The following is a 13,066-nucleotide window of genomic DNA, read 5'->3' on the forward strand; positions in this document are numbered from 1 at the left end:
CTGTTCCATTCCCATTTTTGGTAACAAAGGGGCACTCAACAGTTGCTTTTTTAGTCTAATCCAGAAATCGACAGCATACCTATACATGCAATGATATACAACCATCTTCCATTTGACATAATGGGCATCATAATATGTTCTCTGTAGCACCTATTCCTGGGTCATGCAGATCAGGTTGTTAATAAATGCATTGCCTATTTCACATAACCTTGCTAATCAACACAGACCCAGCCATTGCCTAAAATTGGAAATAAAGGTACATTATCTCCTTACTAATGACGCCAAACCTAAGTCTACAGAGAAATCAAAGTCAAGGCTAAGACTCAAATTTCCTCTTTAGTTTCTGAGTTAGACTGAAATCCCAATTAACAACATATACTTTTGTCAAACAAGGAACCAGAAAATAGCTGTTATTTTTTTAACAAAAAAAATCAAAATCTACCCCTATTTCTACTATTTTGCATACATAAACTTGTTACCTTGTTGTTCACTTATACATTCTTATCTACTTTACAATTTTAATATCCTTGTTATAAAGACTAGAATTTGGGTACCTGAAAGAATGAATTTAGCAATTGTCTTAACAAAGCACTTTGATAAAAATTATCTCTTATTAAGATCAATCTGCTTTTAATAAAGAAGAAGCATATCCTAAATGTTGAACTACTTATATTAATTTATTCATTCACTGGAACTAATATTTAGTCTGTGCCATGTTTGCTATAGTGATGCTGTGAGGAACAGACAGAAGTAAATATATTGTCCCTATTTTCATGTTTTTTAAGTTCTAGAAAGAAAATGTATACAAATAAAATGGCTTAAGGGATTATAAACACAGAAATAAAATATGAACAAATGCAGGTGAAAATCACAGAACTCAGTCCCTACATAGTAGAAAGCATCTCTGAGCTGGATGCAAGGGGCCAGACTCTAGGCAGATATGGGAGATATAGGAGGAACAAGACAAGAGGCAGAAGACAAGAGGAACAAGACAAGAGGCAGACAAAAGGCAGAAAAAAAAAAAAAAAAGAAAGGCACAAGGCAGGCATATTGAGGGCTTCAGCAAAGACAGCAAACACATCAGCTGAGCTAGACAGCAGAACACAAATATAGAATAGCAAAGACCAGTCTGGCATGGTACCAAGAGCCAACACACACACACACACACACACACACACACACACACACACACACACACACACACACAGACAATCTAGATTGCCTCTCCCCTGAGTGTGTGAGACAGCAAAAGACACACACACACATACACACACACACACACACACACAATCTAGATTGTCTCTCTCCTGAGTGTGTCAGACAGCAAAAGAACTGTACCTCATAAAGAATTCTGGTCCATATACCCAGAGGGATAAATAATAGGGCAGTTTCCAATGGAGGGGCTGGGACACAGAACTCTGGTAGTAGGAATTTATGGAACTGTACCCCTGTTACCTTACAATCTTGTTAATCATTATTAAATCAGTAATGTAAAAATTCAATAACATAATCTTAACTGCTCTGGGAAAAGTGCTGTTGCAATATGTTAATGGGTAGGCAGGGGAAACGAGCTGGGCATGGTGTAGTAACAAATTGTGAAATTCTAGAAAATTAAGTCAAGAAGAGCCAGAGCCAGGATAGGTGCTAAAATGTCTCAAGGTTCACATTCTGAGTTAATAGGTATTCACCCCTCCCCTCAATAAGTAATCTAGACTCAGAGTGGAAACCCTAGGGTTATTCCAATCTGTCTAGGAACAGAGCTCAGATAAAAGGTATGTCATGGGTAGCCTCTGCACTGTAAGCTTTCTTTCTCCAAACTTAAAGTTGTGAACTCTAAGACAGATCCAAAATTCTAATGTCTGCTCTAAAGTCAGAATGTAATAAGACTAACCTCTGCCATTTCTAAGAAGCATGAGACTACAAGACTTTGCATGATTATCTTATTTAACTTACTGATAATCCTATAAACAAGGCATCATAGATCCAATCCTAGAGGTGAAGAAATTGTCTGGCACCATATAAACTGCACTAGCTAAACATTTGCTAAAATTACTCATCATACTTAAGCATTAAAGTGGTCATATAAGGACACACTACAAGAAAAAAATGTTTTCCACTATCAGAATACATTAGACATTTCTTCAATCTGTAAAATGCATTTAGTTTTTCCACAGCTTTATTGAGAAAAAATTGACAAACAAAATTATATACTTACTATACAGACTGTGATATTTTGCTAAATGCATGCATTGTGGAATGATAACTGCCAAGTTAATTACCAGTTTAGTCACCTCATATGCATGTGGAAAGAAGGAGTAAACAACACAGTATTATGAACTATAGTCAATATGCTGTGCATTAGCTCTCCGGAATATATCCACTCTGTTTCACTGACACTATGCACCTTTTGCCCAACACATTTCCACATCCTCATCTTTGCCCCAAACAAGAACAACTGTACTATCTACCTTTTGTTGTTGCTGTTGTTCCACCAGGATTATGGATCTTGGTGGTTACATAACATTGCCGACCATCCCCAGTGATCAATTCTTTTTTAGTAAAGGATGAGAGAGATAGAGACAGAGATGGAAAGAGGAGACAAGAGATGAGCTATCTGCTGCTTTACCGCTCATGAAGCTTCCCCTCTGTAGCAGGAGACCTATTAATAAGTGTGTTCTGCTGGGTAAATTACTACCTAGTCCCTTACTTTCTGCTTCGATCAATTCAACATTTCCAGTTTTCCCCTGTGGTCTTATAGCATTGTCTTGGACACATAAGGAAATATTATGGATGTATCTAACCATATACAGTTATTTAAATTTAATATAAAATCTAGTTTCCTAATAACATTTTCCACATTTAAGTGCTCACACATGACTAGTGATTGAAGTTAAATAGCAAGATACAATACCAGCTGTCAAATATTTTTGTTACTGCAGAAAGCAAGTCTACTTCATTCTCTTAGATGGTATTACTCTATAGCCTCATGCAATTTGGGGAATATTTTTCCCCTAAGTTCAAAGTCACTGTCCTAATGAGGTACCAACTCTTTTCTGAAAATTCATTCATATTCCACCATAGTTACACCAAATTATCTCAACAAATGACAGTTTCACATCTATTCTATACCATATATATATATATAAAGTGTAGGTGACCAAAAGCAAAGTCAAACATACATTTTGCCCTGCAGGAACTTACAGAATAGTAGAAGAAAAGTTTAAATGGTTATAACTAGGTAGTTTCAAATTTGCAACACATAAAAAAACACTGCTATCTAAAATATACTAAATCAGGGGAAACTAAAAAAAAAAGGAAGGTGACTGAATTGTGAAATAGTCAATTGATAGAATAATACAAACGTAGTTTACATAGTTGACATACATGTGTCAACATCAGTAGATCATTAAATTAAATTTTTTGAGGAGTAAATAAATTATAGGGCAATATTTGCATAACAATATTTGAAAATATTGGTATGGAACATCAGTATATGTTGTTTGTGGATATATATATATATATATATATGTATATATATATATATATATATATATAGCCATAATGCTTTATTTTTTTAAACAGATTTGAAATAATTATGAACATCTTAGCATTCCTTAGCTTCCAATGCAAAATAAACAGAGGAAGTGGGAGTCAAGTGGTGGCACACCTGGTTAAGCACACACATTAAAGTGCACAAAGATCTGGGTTCAAGCCCCTAGTCCCCACCTGCAGGGGAAAAATTTTATGAGTGGTGAAGCAGGGCTGCAGGTTTCTCTCTGTCTCTTTGTTTCTCTATCTCTTCCTCCCCTTTAACTTCTCTCTGTCTCTATATCCAATAATAAATACTTTTCAAAAACTCTAAAAATTAAAATAACAAATGAATTGAAAGCTCACTGAAAAAACAAAAAAGACATTTTCTGTTAAGGTAGAAGAAGGAATGGTGCCTAGACATGACAGAATGGAAAGGGTAAGAAGGTCAAGGAAGGTTTCAAGTGCTGATGCTTTTGGAGATGAATGACACACAAGTTAAGTAGGAGCAATCACCAAAAGACCAGAAAGTATGAAGCAGCATGGTGTTTGGGAAAATCCCTAAGTAGAGTCCAATGTCCTTGGAAGCAAAGTAGAGGGAGGTGTGGAGAAAGTTACTGCAGAGGCAATTAGCTTCTGCGTCACTGGTTATCTTAAATGAATCTCCTGTGGGCACTGGGGAGCTACTGATGTGCTTTAGGATATAGAATGGCAGGGTCATTAAAGATCAATGCTGTACTATGCAGAAAGACTAGAGTTTTTTTGTTTGTTTGTTTTGTTTTCTCTTTTTTTCCTTTCGCCTTTTTGACAACACTCACACAAACAACTAGCTGAAAGTCAGGAGGCTAAGAGCAAACAAAACAAGGAAAACAAAGCTGAGGAAGATTAATGAAAGTGCCTAATAAATTTGTCAAGGTTCCACTCAATTGTCACTACACAAGGTTCCACTCAATTGTCTCTGAAGTTAACCTCAAGATAGCTGTGTAGCCATTGCCTTTCAGCTCCAAATTCATCATTCTTTCTGCTGTGCGAGTGAAAGAAAGAAATTAACTATTTTCCTCACCTACTTCCTATTACACTTGCCTCAGTCACTCCAAAGCTAACCTTATCAAAGTAAGGACTGCAAAAGCTGAATGAGGGCAAGAGACAGGCATACTTTAACGATGACTCTTTAGTCACTTTCAGGCCACTCCATCAGCTGGGGTCCTAGTTGGGGAGTCCTGAGATTCCCTAACAGACATGATGGCCCTTGACATCATCTCCTCAGACAATACCTTGGACCCACCTACATAGCAGAGGTCAGGCTCAGGAAATAAAATAAAATAAAATAAACTCCTCTCTCCATTGTTACTGGTCATCTCTATCAGGATCAACACAACAGACCCCTTTGTGGGCCCCCACAGAACCTTGCCCTCAACTTGGATCAACAACGGTAGTGCATGTTCCATCCTCTGAAGGTTAGGCTGGACAACATACTCTATGTTATACCTGAGGTGGGTACTGAAATTGGGGCAGCTTGGAATATTTCTACTCATGACCACAGAGTATGAGCTCAGATCTACAGGGATGCAGAGGTTACATAGGCTCCTAAGCTGAATATGGGCCCCAGATCACATCAAATCAATAGGGTTTACAATCAACAATATTTATACACCTTTCCCATATTTGGGAACTACTCTCTTCCCTGATCCAGGTTTCTGGCCCTTGACATCATCTCCTCAGACAATACCTTGGACCCACCTACATAGCAGAGGTCAGGCTCAGGAAAAAAAAAAAAAACTAGTATAGTGATGGGCTCTTTGGAATATAACTAAAATAGGCCTACTAACTATCTAAAAAATGGAGACTCCCCAAATCTTCATCTGCAATATTCCAGCCTTCAGGTTCATGATTAGTCAACAATTTGTTTGACTTTATATGTTAATTATCTTTTTTCAGCCACCAGGTTCCAGGTGTTACCATGATGCCAACCTGACTTCCCTGGGCAGACGACCCTACCAGTGTGTCCTGGAGCCCCACTTCCCCAGAGTCCCACCATGCTAGGGAAAGAGAGAGGCAGGCTGGTAGTATGGATCGAACTGCCAATGCCCATGTTCATCCGGGAAGCAATTCCAGAAGCCAGACCTCCCACCATCGGCATCTCAGAATGTTCCTAGGTCCATATTCTCAGAGGGTTAAAGAATTGGAGGTCGAAGGCCAGGTGGTGGCACACCTGGTTGAATGCACATGTTATAATGCGCAAGGACCCAGGTTCAAGTCCCCGGTTCCCACCTGCAGGGGGAAAGCTTCACGAGTGATGAAACAGGGCTGCAGGTGTTCTCTGTTTCTCTCCCTCTCTATCTCCCCCTTCAGCTCAATTTCTTTCTATTTTCTTTTTAAGATTTTACTAATTTATTACTGTTAAAGAGAGGAGAGAGAAAAAGAACCAGGCATCACTCTGGCACATGTTTTGCCAGGGACTGAACTCGGGACCTCATGCTTGAGAGTCCAGTACTTTATCCACTGTGCCACCTCCAGGGCCACACTAAAAAAATCTAAGTCAAAAAAAAAAAGAAGAAGAATAGGAGGGCTATGGGGGGGTGGCATGCAGATTTCTAGTGGTGGGAGTTTTATGGAGTTGTATCCTATTATCCTATGGTTTTTGTTGGTGTATTTCCAGTTTATAAATAAAAATTTTAAAAAGAAATTAATTATTTTTCTATTGCAATGAGCACAATCCTGAGTTTTCTCAGTAGAGGGTAGTGGATTATGCAGAAAGAAAGGACTTCTCTCCCTAGTTCCAGAGGACACTATCAGTTAGCAGTGTCTGTTAGGATGTTGTGTGTTGAGGTACTTTATTCCAGGCATACTCTAGAATATCACTTGGACAAGTCTGATGATGTTCTTCTTGCAGAACAAGAGCAACCTACATATAGCAGCACCCTGAGTCCCTGTGTTTGCTTACCTCCATTCAGGAGATCCATATCTTATGGCCCTCCCAGTACAGACATGGGATATTCCAGATTTTCTACCCACAAGGCTAAGAGAGGCTAATAAGCAAATGGATGTAATTATTTTAGCCTTGCTCTGTGTATGTCTAGCTTTTATATCATTTTTATAAGTAGAAAAAAAATACAGTGCTTAAATTTCACTAAAAACAGTGAGCCCTTAATCTCCAAAAGCTTTGAGGAATAACCATGACTAGCAGGAACAGAATCACAACTGAGATGGCACTGGAGTTTAGACATGAGTTTGGGGTTCGATGACACTCCCCATGCAGTCTAACCTTATTCTAGCAGTTGTGCATTATAATTCAGTTTTATTTTTAAACCAAATCAAGTTTCAGATTTCTCATCCTACTAAGATAGGCTAGGACTGACTGCTAGCTGTATTGAATGAGGGAATGAAAATAAGTGCAATTCAGCGCAGTGCCTGCACCCCAGTAAGCCCTCAATGACTGCTGCCATTAGCAATCACTGCAGAGTAGAATCCCCACATGCAAATCCTAACTGTGTGCCAGTGATTAAGGGGCAAAGATTTCTACCATATAATAAAATTGCATCAGGACTGCCTGATTTAGAAGTGAACTTTTAAAGTTTTTTTTTTTTTGTGATTAAGAGTGGGTTACAAGATTATAATATTACAGGGCTTAGTTCCACACCACAACCAATACCAAAGTTCTGTGCTGCCACCCTCTTAACACCCCAAAGATAACCACCAGGATTGTCACAAAGTCTTAGAAATAGTTTGCTGGCTTCTGGTTTTATTGGTTGTTTTGCTTCTGTTTTCTGTTTTGTAAGTTCACAAGTTTTCAGTTCTCTAGATTCTACATATAAATGAAAGCATCCAGTAGTTGTCTTTTATCTCTTTACTTATTCTGATAAGCATAAATGCTTCTAGTTCTATCCATTTTGTTCCAAAGGACACAGAACTGTGTTTTTTGATTGCAAAGTAGTTATTCCATAGAGTAAATACCCCATTTTTCCTTTACCTAGTCATCTGCCAATGAGCATTTAAGCTGCTTCCATTCTTTGGCTTTTGTGAGTAATGTAGCTATGAACATAAGGTGCATATGTCCCTTCAAATTAGTGTATGGACATCCTTAGGATAAATGCCTAAGAGTGGTATTGTTGGACCACAAGGTTATTTTACTTCTGTTTGTCTAAGGAAACTCTGTGCTGTCTTCCAAAAAGACTACACCAGTTTTCACTCTCACAGATGCAGTGTATCAGAGTCTCATTTTCTTCATAACTTCATCAATATCTGTCATTTCCTATTTTACTAATGTAGTTCATCCTTATAAGTGTGAGATGGTATCTCCATGTAGTCAGAAAAGACTTTTAATGAGCAGCGAGTGTACCAGGGAGACCAATAGTTTCATCTGCTCCATTCTTACCTTTAGGTTCCTGTTTATTAAAAATTTATCCTGCTTTATATCTTACTGCCTTTCGGCTACCAAGTTGCCAGTGCTACCGTGATGCCAACCTTACTTCCCTGGGCAGAAGACCTCACTAGTATGTCCAGGAGCCTCACCTTTCCAGAACTTTTCCCACTAGAGAGTGATAGAAACAGGCTGGGGGTATAGGTTGACATGCCAACATCCATGTTCAGCACAGAAGCAATTATAGAAGCCAGTCCTCTCACCTTCTGCACCTCATAAAGAATTTTGGCTAAAGAATGCAGAATCTTCCAGTGGAGGAAATGGGATATAGAACTTTGGTGATGGAAATTGTATGGAATTGTACTCCTGTTATCTTACAATCTTATTAATCATTATTAAATCACTAATAAAAATTCACTTGAGCAGTGAAATCATGCAAGCATCAGACTTGAGCAAAATCCTTGAAGAAAGTAAAAAAATAAATTTTAGAATAGTGGGCAACACTGTAGGTGTAGGATTTGACAGAAATACTGGTTCCAGGGGGCTGGGCAGAAGGTTATGTGCACATGACACAAAGAACAAGGACAAGAATAATGATTCTAGTTCAAGCCCCTGGCTCCCCACCTGTAGGGGGAATGCTTCAAAAGTGGTGAAGCAGGTCTTCAGGTGTCTATCTTTCTTTCCCCCTCTCTGTCTCTCCTCCTCTCTGGATTTTTCTCTCTCCTATCCAACAACAACTATAACAACAACAGCAACAAAAAGGGGAAAAAAATGGCCTCCAGGAGCAGTGGATTCCTAGTGCAGGCAATGAGCCACAATGATAACCCTGGAGGCAAAAAAACACCCATGTTCAGCAGGGAAGCAATTAGAGAAGCCAGACGTTCAACTTTCTGTATCCCACAATGACCTTGGTTCCAAACTCCCAGAGGGTTAAAGAATAGGAAAGCTATCAAGGGAGGGGATGGGATACAGAGTTCTGGTGGTGGGAATTGTGTGGAGTTGTACCCCTCTTATCCTATGATTTAGTCAATGTTTCCTTTTTATAAATAAAAAATTAAAAAAAAATAAGATACTGGTTCCAAATACACACAAGCTTTGTCTGCCTCCTTGCTAGGGGCTGGAGATGCAGTAACATACAAAACCCCTCTTGTGATTTTGTGAGGCTGGAGAACTTGTAAACAGTGGGGTGCTTAATTGCTTACTTGGGATATGTGTTATTTCCCAGGGACAAGCAGGAATCTCTACTTTCCCCTTCTGTAGGTGGTGCACTCCAACCCTGGGGCATCTGAAAATATTTAAATGCAACTTGAATACCAACTGCCTGGTTGACTCTATCATAGATTCGAGCAGTTTTTCCATCAAAGGCCAGTAATCAGTCTTAACATGAGTGGAAAGCTGAGGCAGAGCTGACACTCCATTTAAAATGAATGGCCTTTTTGGCTAAAGCAGCCATCTTTCAGTAAATCACCAAAATGACTAACACAAAGGGAAAGAGGAGAGGAACCTGCTATATGTTCTCTAGGCCTTTTAGAAAATACGGAGTTTTCCTTTGGCCACATATATGCAGATCTCTAAGAAAGATGATATTGTAGATATAAAAGGAATGGGCACTGTTCAAAAAGGAAATGTCCCACAAATGTTACCATGGCAAACCTGGAAGAGTCTACAATGTTACCCAGCATGCTGTTGCTACTGTTGTAAACAAGTAAAGGGCAATATTACTGCCAAGAGAATTAATGTTCGCATTGAGCATATTAAGCACTCTAAGAGCAGAGATAGCTTCTTGAAAAGTGTGAAGGAAAATGATCAGAAAAAAATGGAAGCCAAAGAGAAAGAAAGGGACTTGGGTTAAACTGAAGAGCCAGCCTGCTCTACCCAGAGAAGCATACTTTGAACCAATGGAAAAGAAGCAGAGCTACTGGAAGTCATTCACTATCAATTCATGGCATGATTAATATAAAAACTTAATGAAACATCAGAACTATAAAACAATAAAATGAATGGCAATCATGGTCTATGGAGGCTTATACTTTAGCCAGCATGGGCTTAACCATCATCAGGAGCTATATTTCTCTTCCCACTGTTTTCAATCATGCTGTTACTGCCTACCTCTCACTGCCTACATCTCCTTCTGTCTCCTCATCAAATCAGTCTCCATTTTTCACTTAGAAACATTGATTATGAAACTTTACTTTATATATATATATATATGCTCCAGGAAAGTAAATATGTCTGTATATCCATATTTGACTCTATCCTTTGCTTAAATTGGTACATTTTAAGACAATTCTAGGCTACTTTAATCCCAGATCATTCAGTAATAATTATGATGACAATATACACTGGACATTAGTATATGACTGGCAATTAGTATAATTTTACTGAACATATTTATTTAAAATATTCATTTTTTTTACTTTATAAAAAAGAGATATTGACAATACCATAGGATAAGAGGGGTACAACGCCACACAAATCTCACCACCAGAGCTCTCTATCCTATCTCCCCTTGAAAGCTTTCCTATCCTTTATCCCTCTGGGAGTATGGACCCAGGATCATTATGGGTGCAGAAGGTGGAAGGTCTGGCTTCTGTAATTGCTCCCTAGCTGAACATAGTTGTTGGCAGGTCAATTCATACTCCCAGTCTGTCTTTCTCTTTCTCTAGTGGAGCACAGATATTGGGAGGCAGGGGGCTCCAGGATACACTGGTGGGGTCGTTTGCCCAGGGAAGTCAGGTTGGCATCATGGTATCATCTGGAACCTGGTGGCTGAAAAAGAGTTAAGATATGAAGCAGAACAAATTCTTGACTGATCATAAACCTAAAGGCAGATGAAGATGAAGATTTGGAATCTCTGTTTTGGAAATACCCAGTAGGTCTATTTTTAGGTATAACCCAAGGGGCCCATAACTTTAGTAGTTTTTGCCTGAGTCTGACAGCTAACATGCAGGTGGACCCAAGGTATTGTCTGGGGAGATGGTGTCATAGTTGGAAAAAGGACTAGAAAGCTGGATCAGGGAAGAGAGTATCTCCCAAATATGGGAAAAGTATATAAATATTGTTAACTATAAACCCCATCAATTTGATCTGGGGCCCATATTCAGCACAGGAGCCTACATAACCCCTGCATCCCTGTAGGACATACCTCACATTCTATGGTCATGGCTAGGAATGTTCCAGGCTGCACCAATTTCAGGACCCATCTTCCTCGAGTAGTAGAGTATATTGACCATCCTCCCTTCAGAGAATGGAACAATCCTTACCATTGCTGATCCACATTAAGGGAAAGGTCCTCTAAGGGCCCACAAAGTGGTCCATTATGTTGTTCCTCATGGACATGACCAGTGACAGCGGCGAGAGGGATCTATTAGAGGCCTAAGCCCATCATGTCCATGTGAAAATCCCAGGACTCCCTGTCTAGGGTCCCAGGTGATGGGGTGGCCACTTAGTGACCAAAGAATCATCACTAATGTATGGCAGTCACTTGCCCTTATTCAGCTTTTGTATTCATTAGCTTTAGAGTGATTGAGGAAAATGAAATAGGAGGTAGTTGAGGAGGGTATCTGGGTCTAATTAGAAACTATTTCATTAGATAATTTACGATGTCTTTTTTTAGATCTTTATACTTGCTTGTTGCACTTGTTGACTCACTGCAAACTATTGTGTACTATTACTTTGAGCTATATATTTGCCCCTAATTTATGGAACACAAGGCCTATCTCATAGGCCCTGGTCTATATCTAGGTTTTGAGGTTTTGTTAAGAAGTACACCACCTGAAATGGAATTAAGGAGTCCTATGAGCTAGGAAAGGTCTCACCAGAGTAATGAAGCTGAAGGGCTGACATTCCATGTCTGAGGTCTCTGGAAACAATCTAAAATGAAACATGTCAGAGTGGTATTGGTTGCATTGAATAGGCTGGGATTAGTAGATGCAGTATTGGCTGATATGAACTGAGAGAAGCATGTAGGAAAGTGAGCCTCATCCCCAGAGGTTCAAGGACTGGGAGAAATTTGGGTTGTGTGGAGAATGGTGAAGTTTCCTGCTGCCTTAGGGTTTAAGAAGGCAATAGATAGTTATTGCTATAACCAAATTATTTGGCAACTGAGTTAACTTTGAAGATCCGATTGTTAGGATTTGCTGTATCATACATGACCTCACCATAATTTATGTACTTTAGTGTTATTTACATATACCTGTATCTTATAAATTGACACCACCAGCTGTTTCTCTTCTCCCTAGTCTAAATTTATAGGTCATTTAATATTTCAAAGCCCAAGTCATTATTAGAAATGTATTAACAATTTGAACTCAACGTTACAATTCAATCTGATTACCAATTTGAAGCCTTAAGTGCTTAGATTGAAGGCATATATACTCAGAGATATGGTCTATGCATCAAAAACTTTGAGACTTTCAATCCATTTTTCCCCTCTCATATTAATTAAACAGGGAGGGTGGGCATAATTCATTGGAAAAAGATGGGTTCTGAAAGTAGTGCAGCCTGGAATGTTCCTCACATGACCACAGAATGTGCACCCAGACCTACAGGGATGCAGAGGTTACATAGGCTCCTGTGCTGAATATGGGCCCCAGATCAAATTGATGGGGTTTATAGTTAACAATATTTATATACTTTTCCCATATTTGGAAGATACTCTCTTCCCTGATCCAGCTTTCTAGTCCTTTTTCCAACTATGACACCATCTCCCCAGACAATACCTTGGGTCCACCTGCATGTTAGCTGTCAGACTCAGGCAAAAACTACTAAAGTTATGGGCCCCTTGGGTTATACCTAAAAATAGACCTACTGGGTATTTCCAAAACAGAGATTCCAAATCTTCACCTTCATCTGCCTTTAGGTTTATGATCAGTCAAGAATTTGTTCTGCTTCATATCTTAACTCTTTTTCAGCCACCAGGTTCCAGATGATACCATGATGCCAACCTGACTTCCCTGGGCAAACGACCCCACCAGTGTATCCTGGAGCCCCCTGCCTCCCAATATCTGTGCTCCACTAGAGAAAGAGAAAGACAGACTGGGAGTATGAATTGACCTGCCAACAACTATGTTCAGCTAGGGAGCAATTACAGAAGCCAGACCTTCCACCTTCTGCACCCATAATGATCCTGGATCCATACTTTCAGAGGGATAAAAAAATGGGAAAGCTATCAAGGGG

The 13,066-nt window shown here is 39.2% G+C and overlaps 1 protein-coding gene and 1 pseudogene across 1 annotated transcript in view; one reads left to right on the forward strand and one right to left on the reverse strand.

Annotated features, from left to right (window-relative positions):
• The window catches only part of SLC35F3 (solute carrier family 35 member F3), a 481,439-nt gene that overhangs the window by 363,179 nt on the left and 105,194 nt on the right, over nt 1–13,066 (reverse strand). The window lies entirely within an intron of this gene.
• On the forward strand, nt 9,361–9,839 carry LOC132538902 (large ribosomal subunit protein eL21-like; annotated as a pseudogene).

The sequence above is a fragment of the Erinaceus europaeus genome, chromosome 6 (genome assembly GCF_950295315.1).
Source record: "Erinaceus europaeus chromosome 6, mEriEur2.1, whole genome shotgun sequence".
Taxonomy (NCBI): Eukaryota; Metazoa; Chordata; class Mammalia; order Eulipotyphla; family Erinaceidae; genus Erinaceus; species Erinaceus europaeus.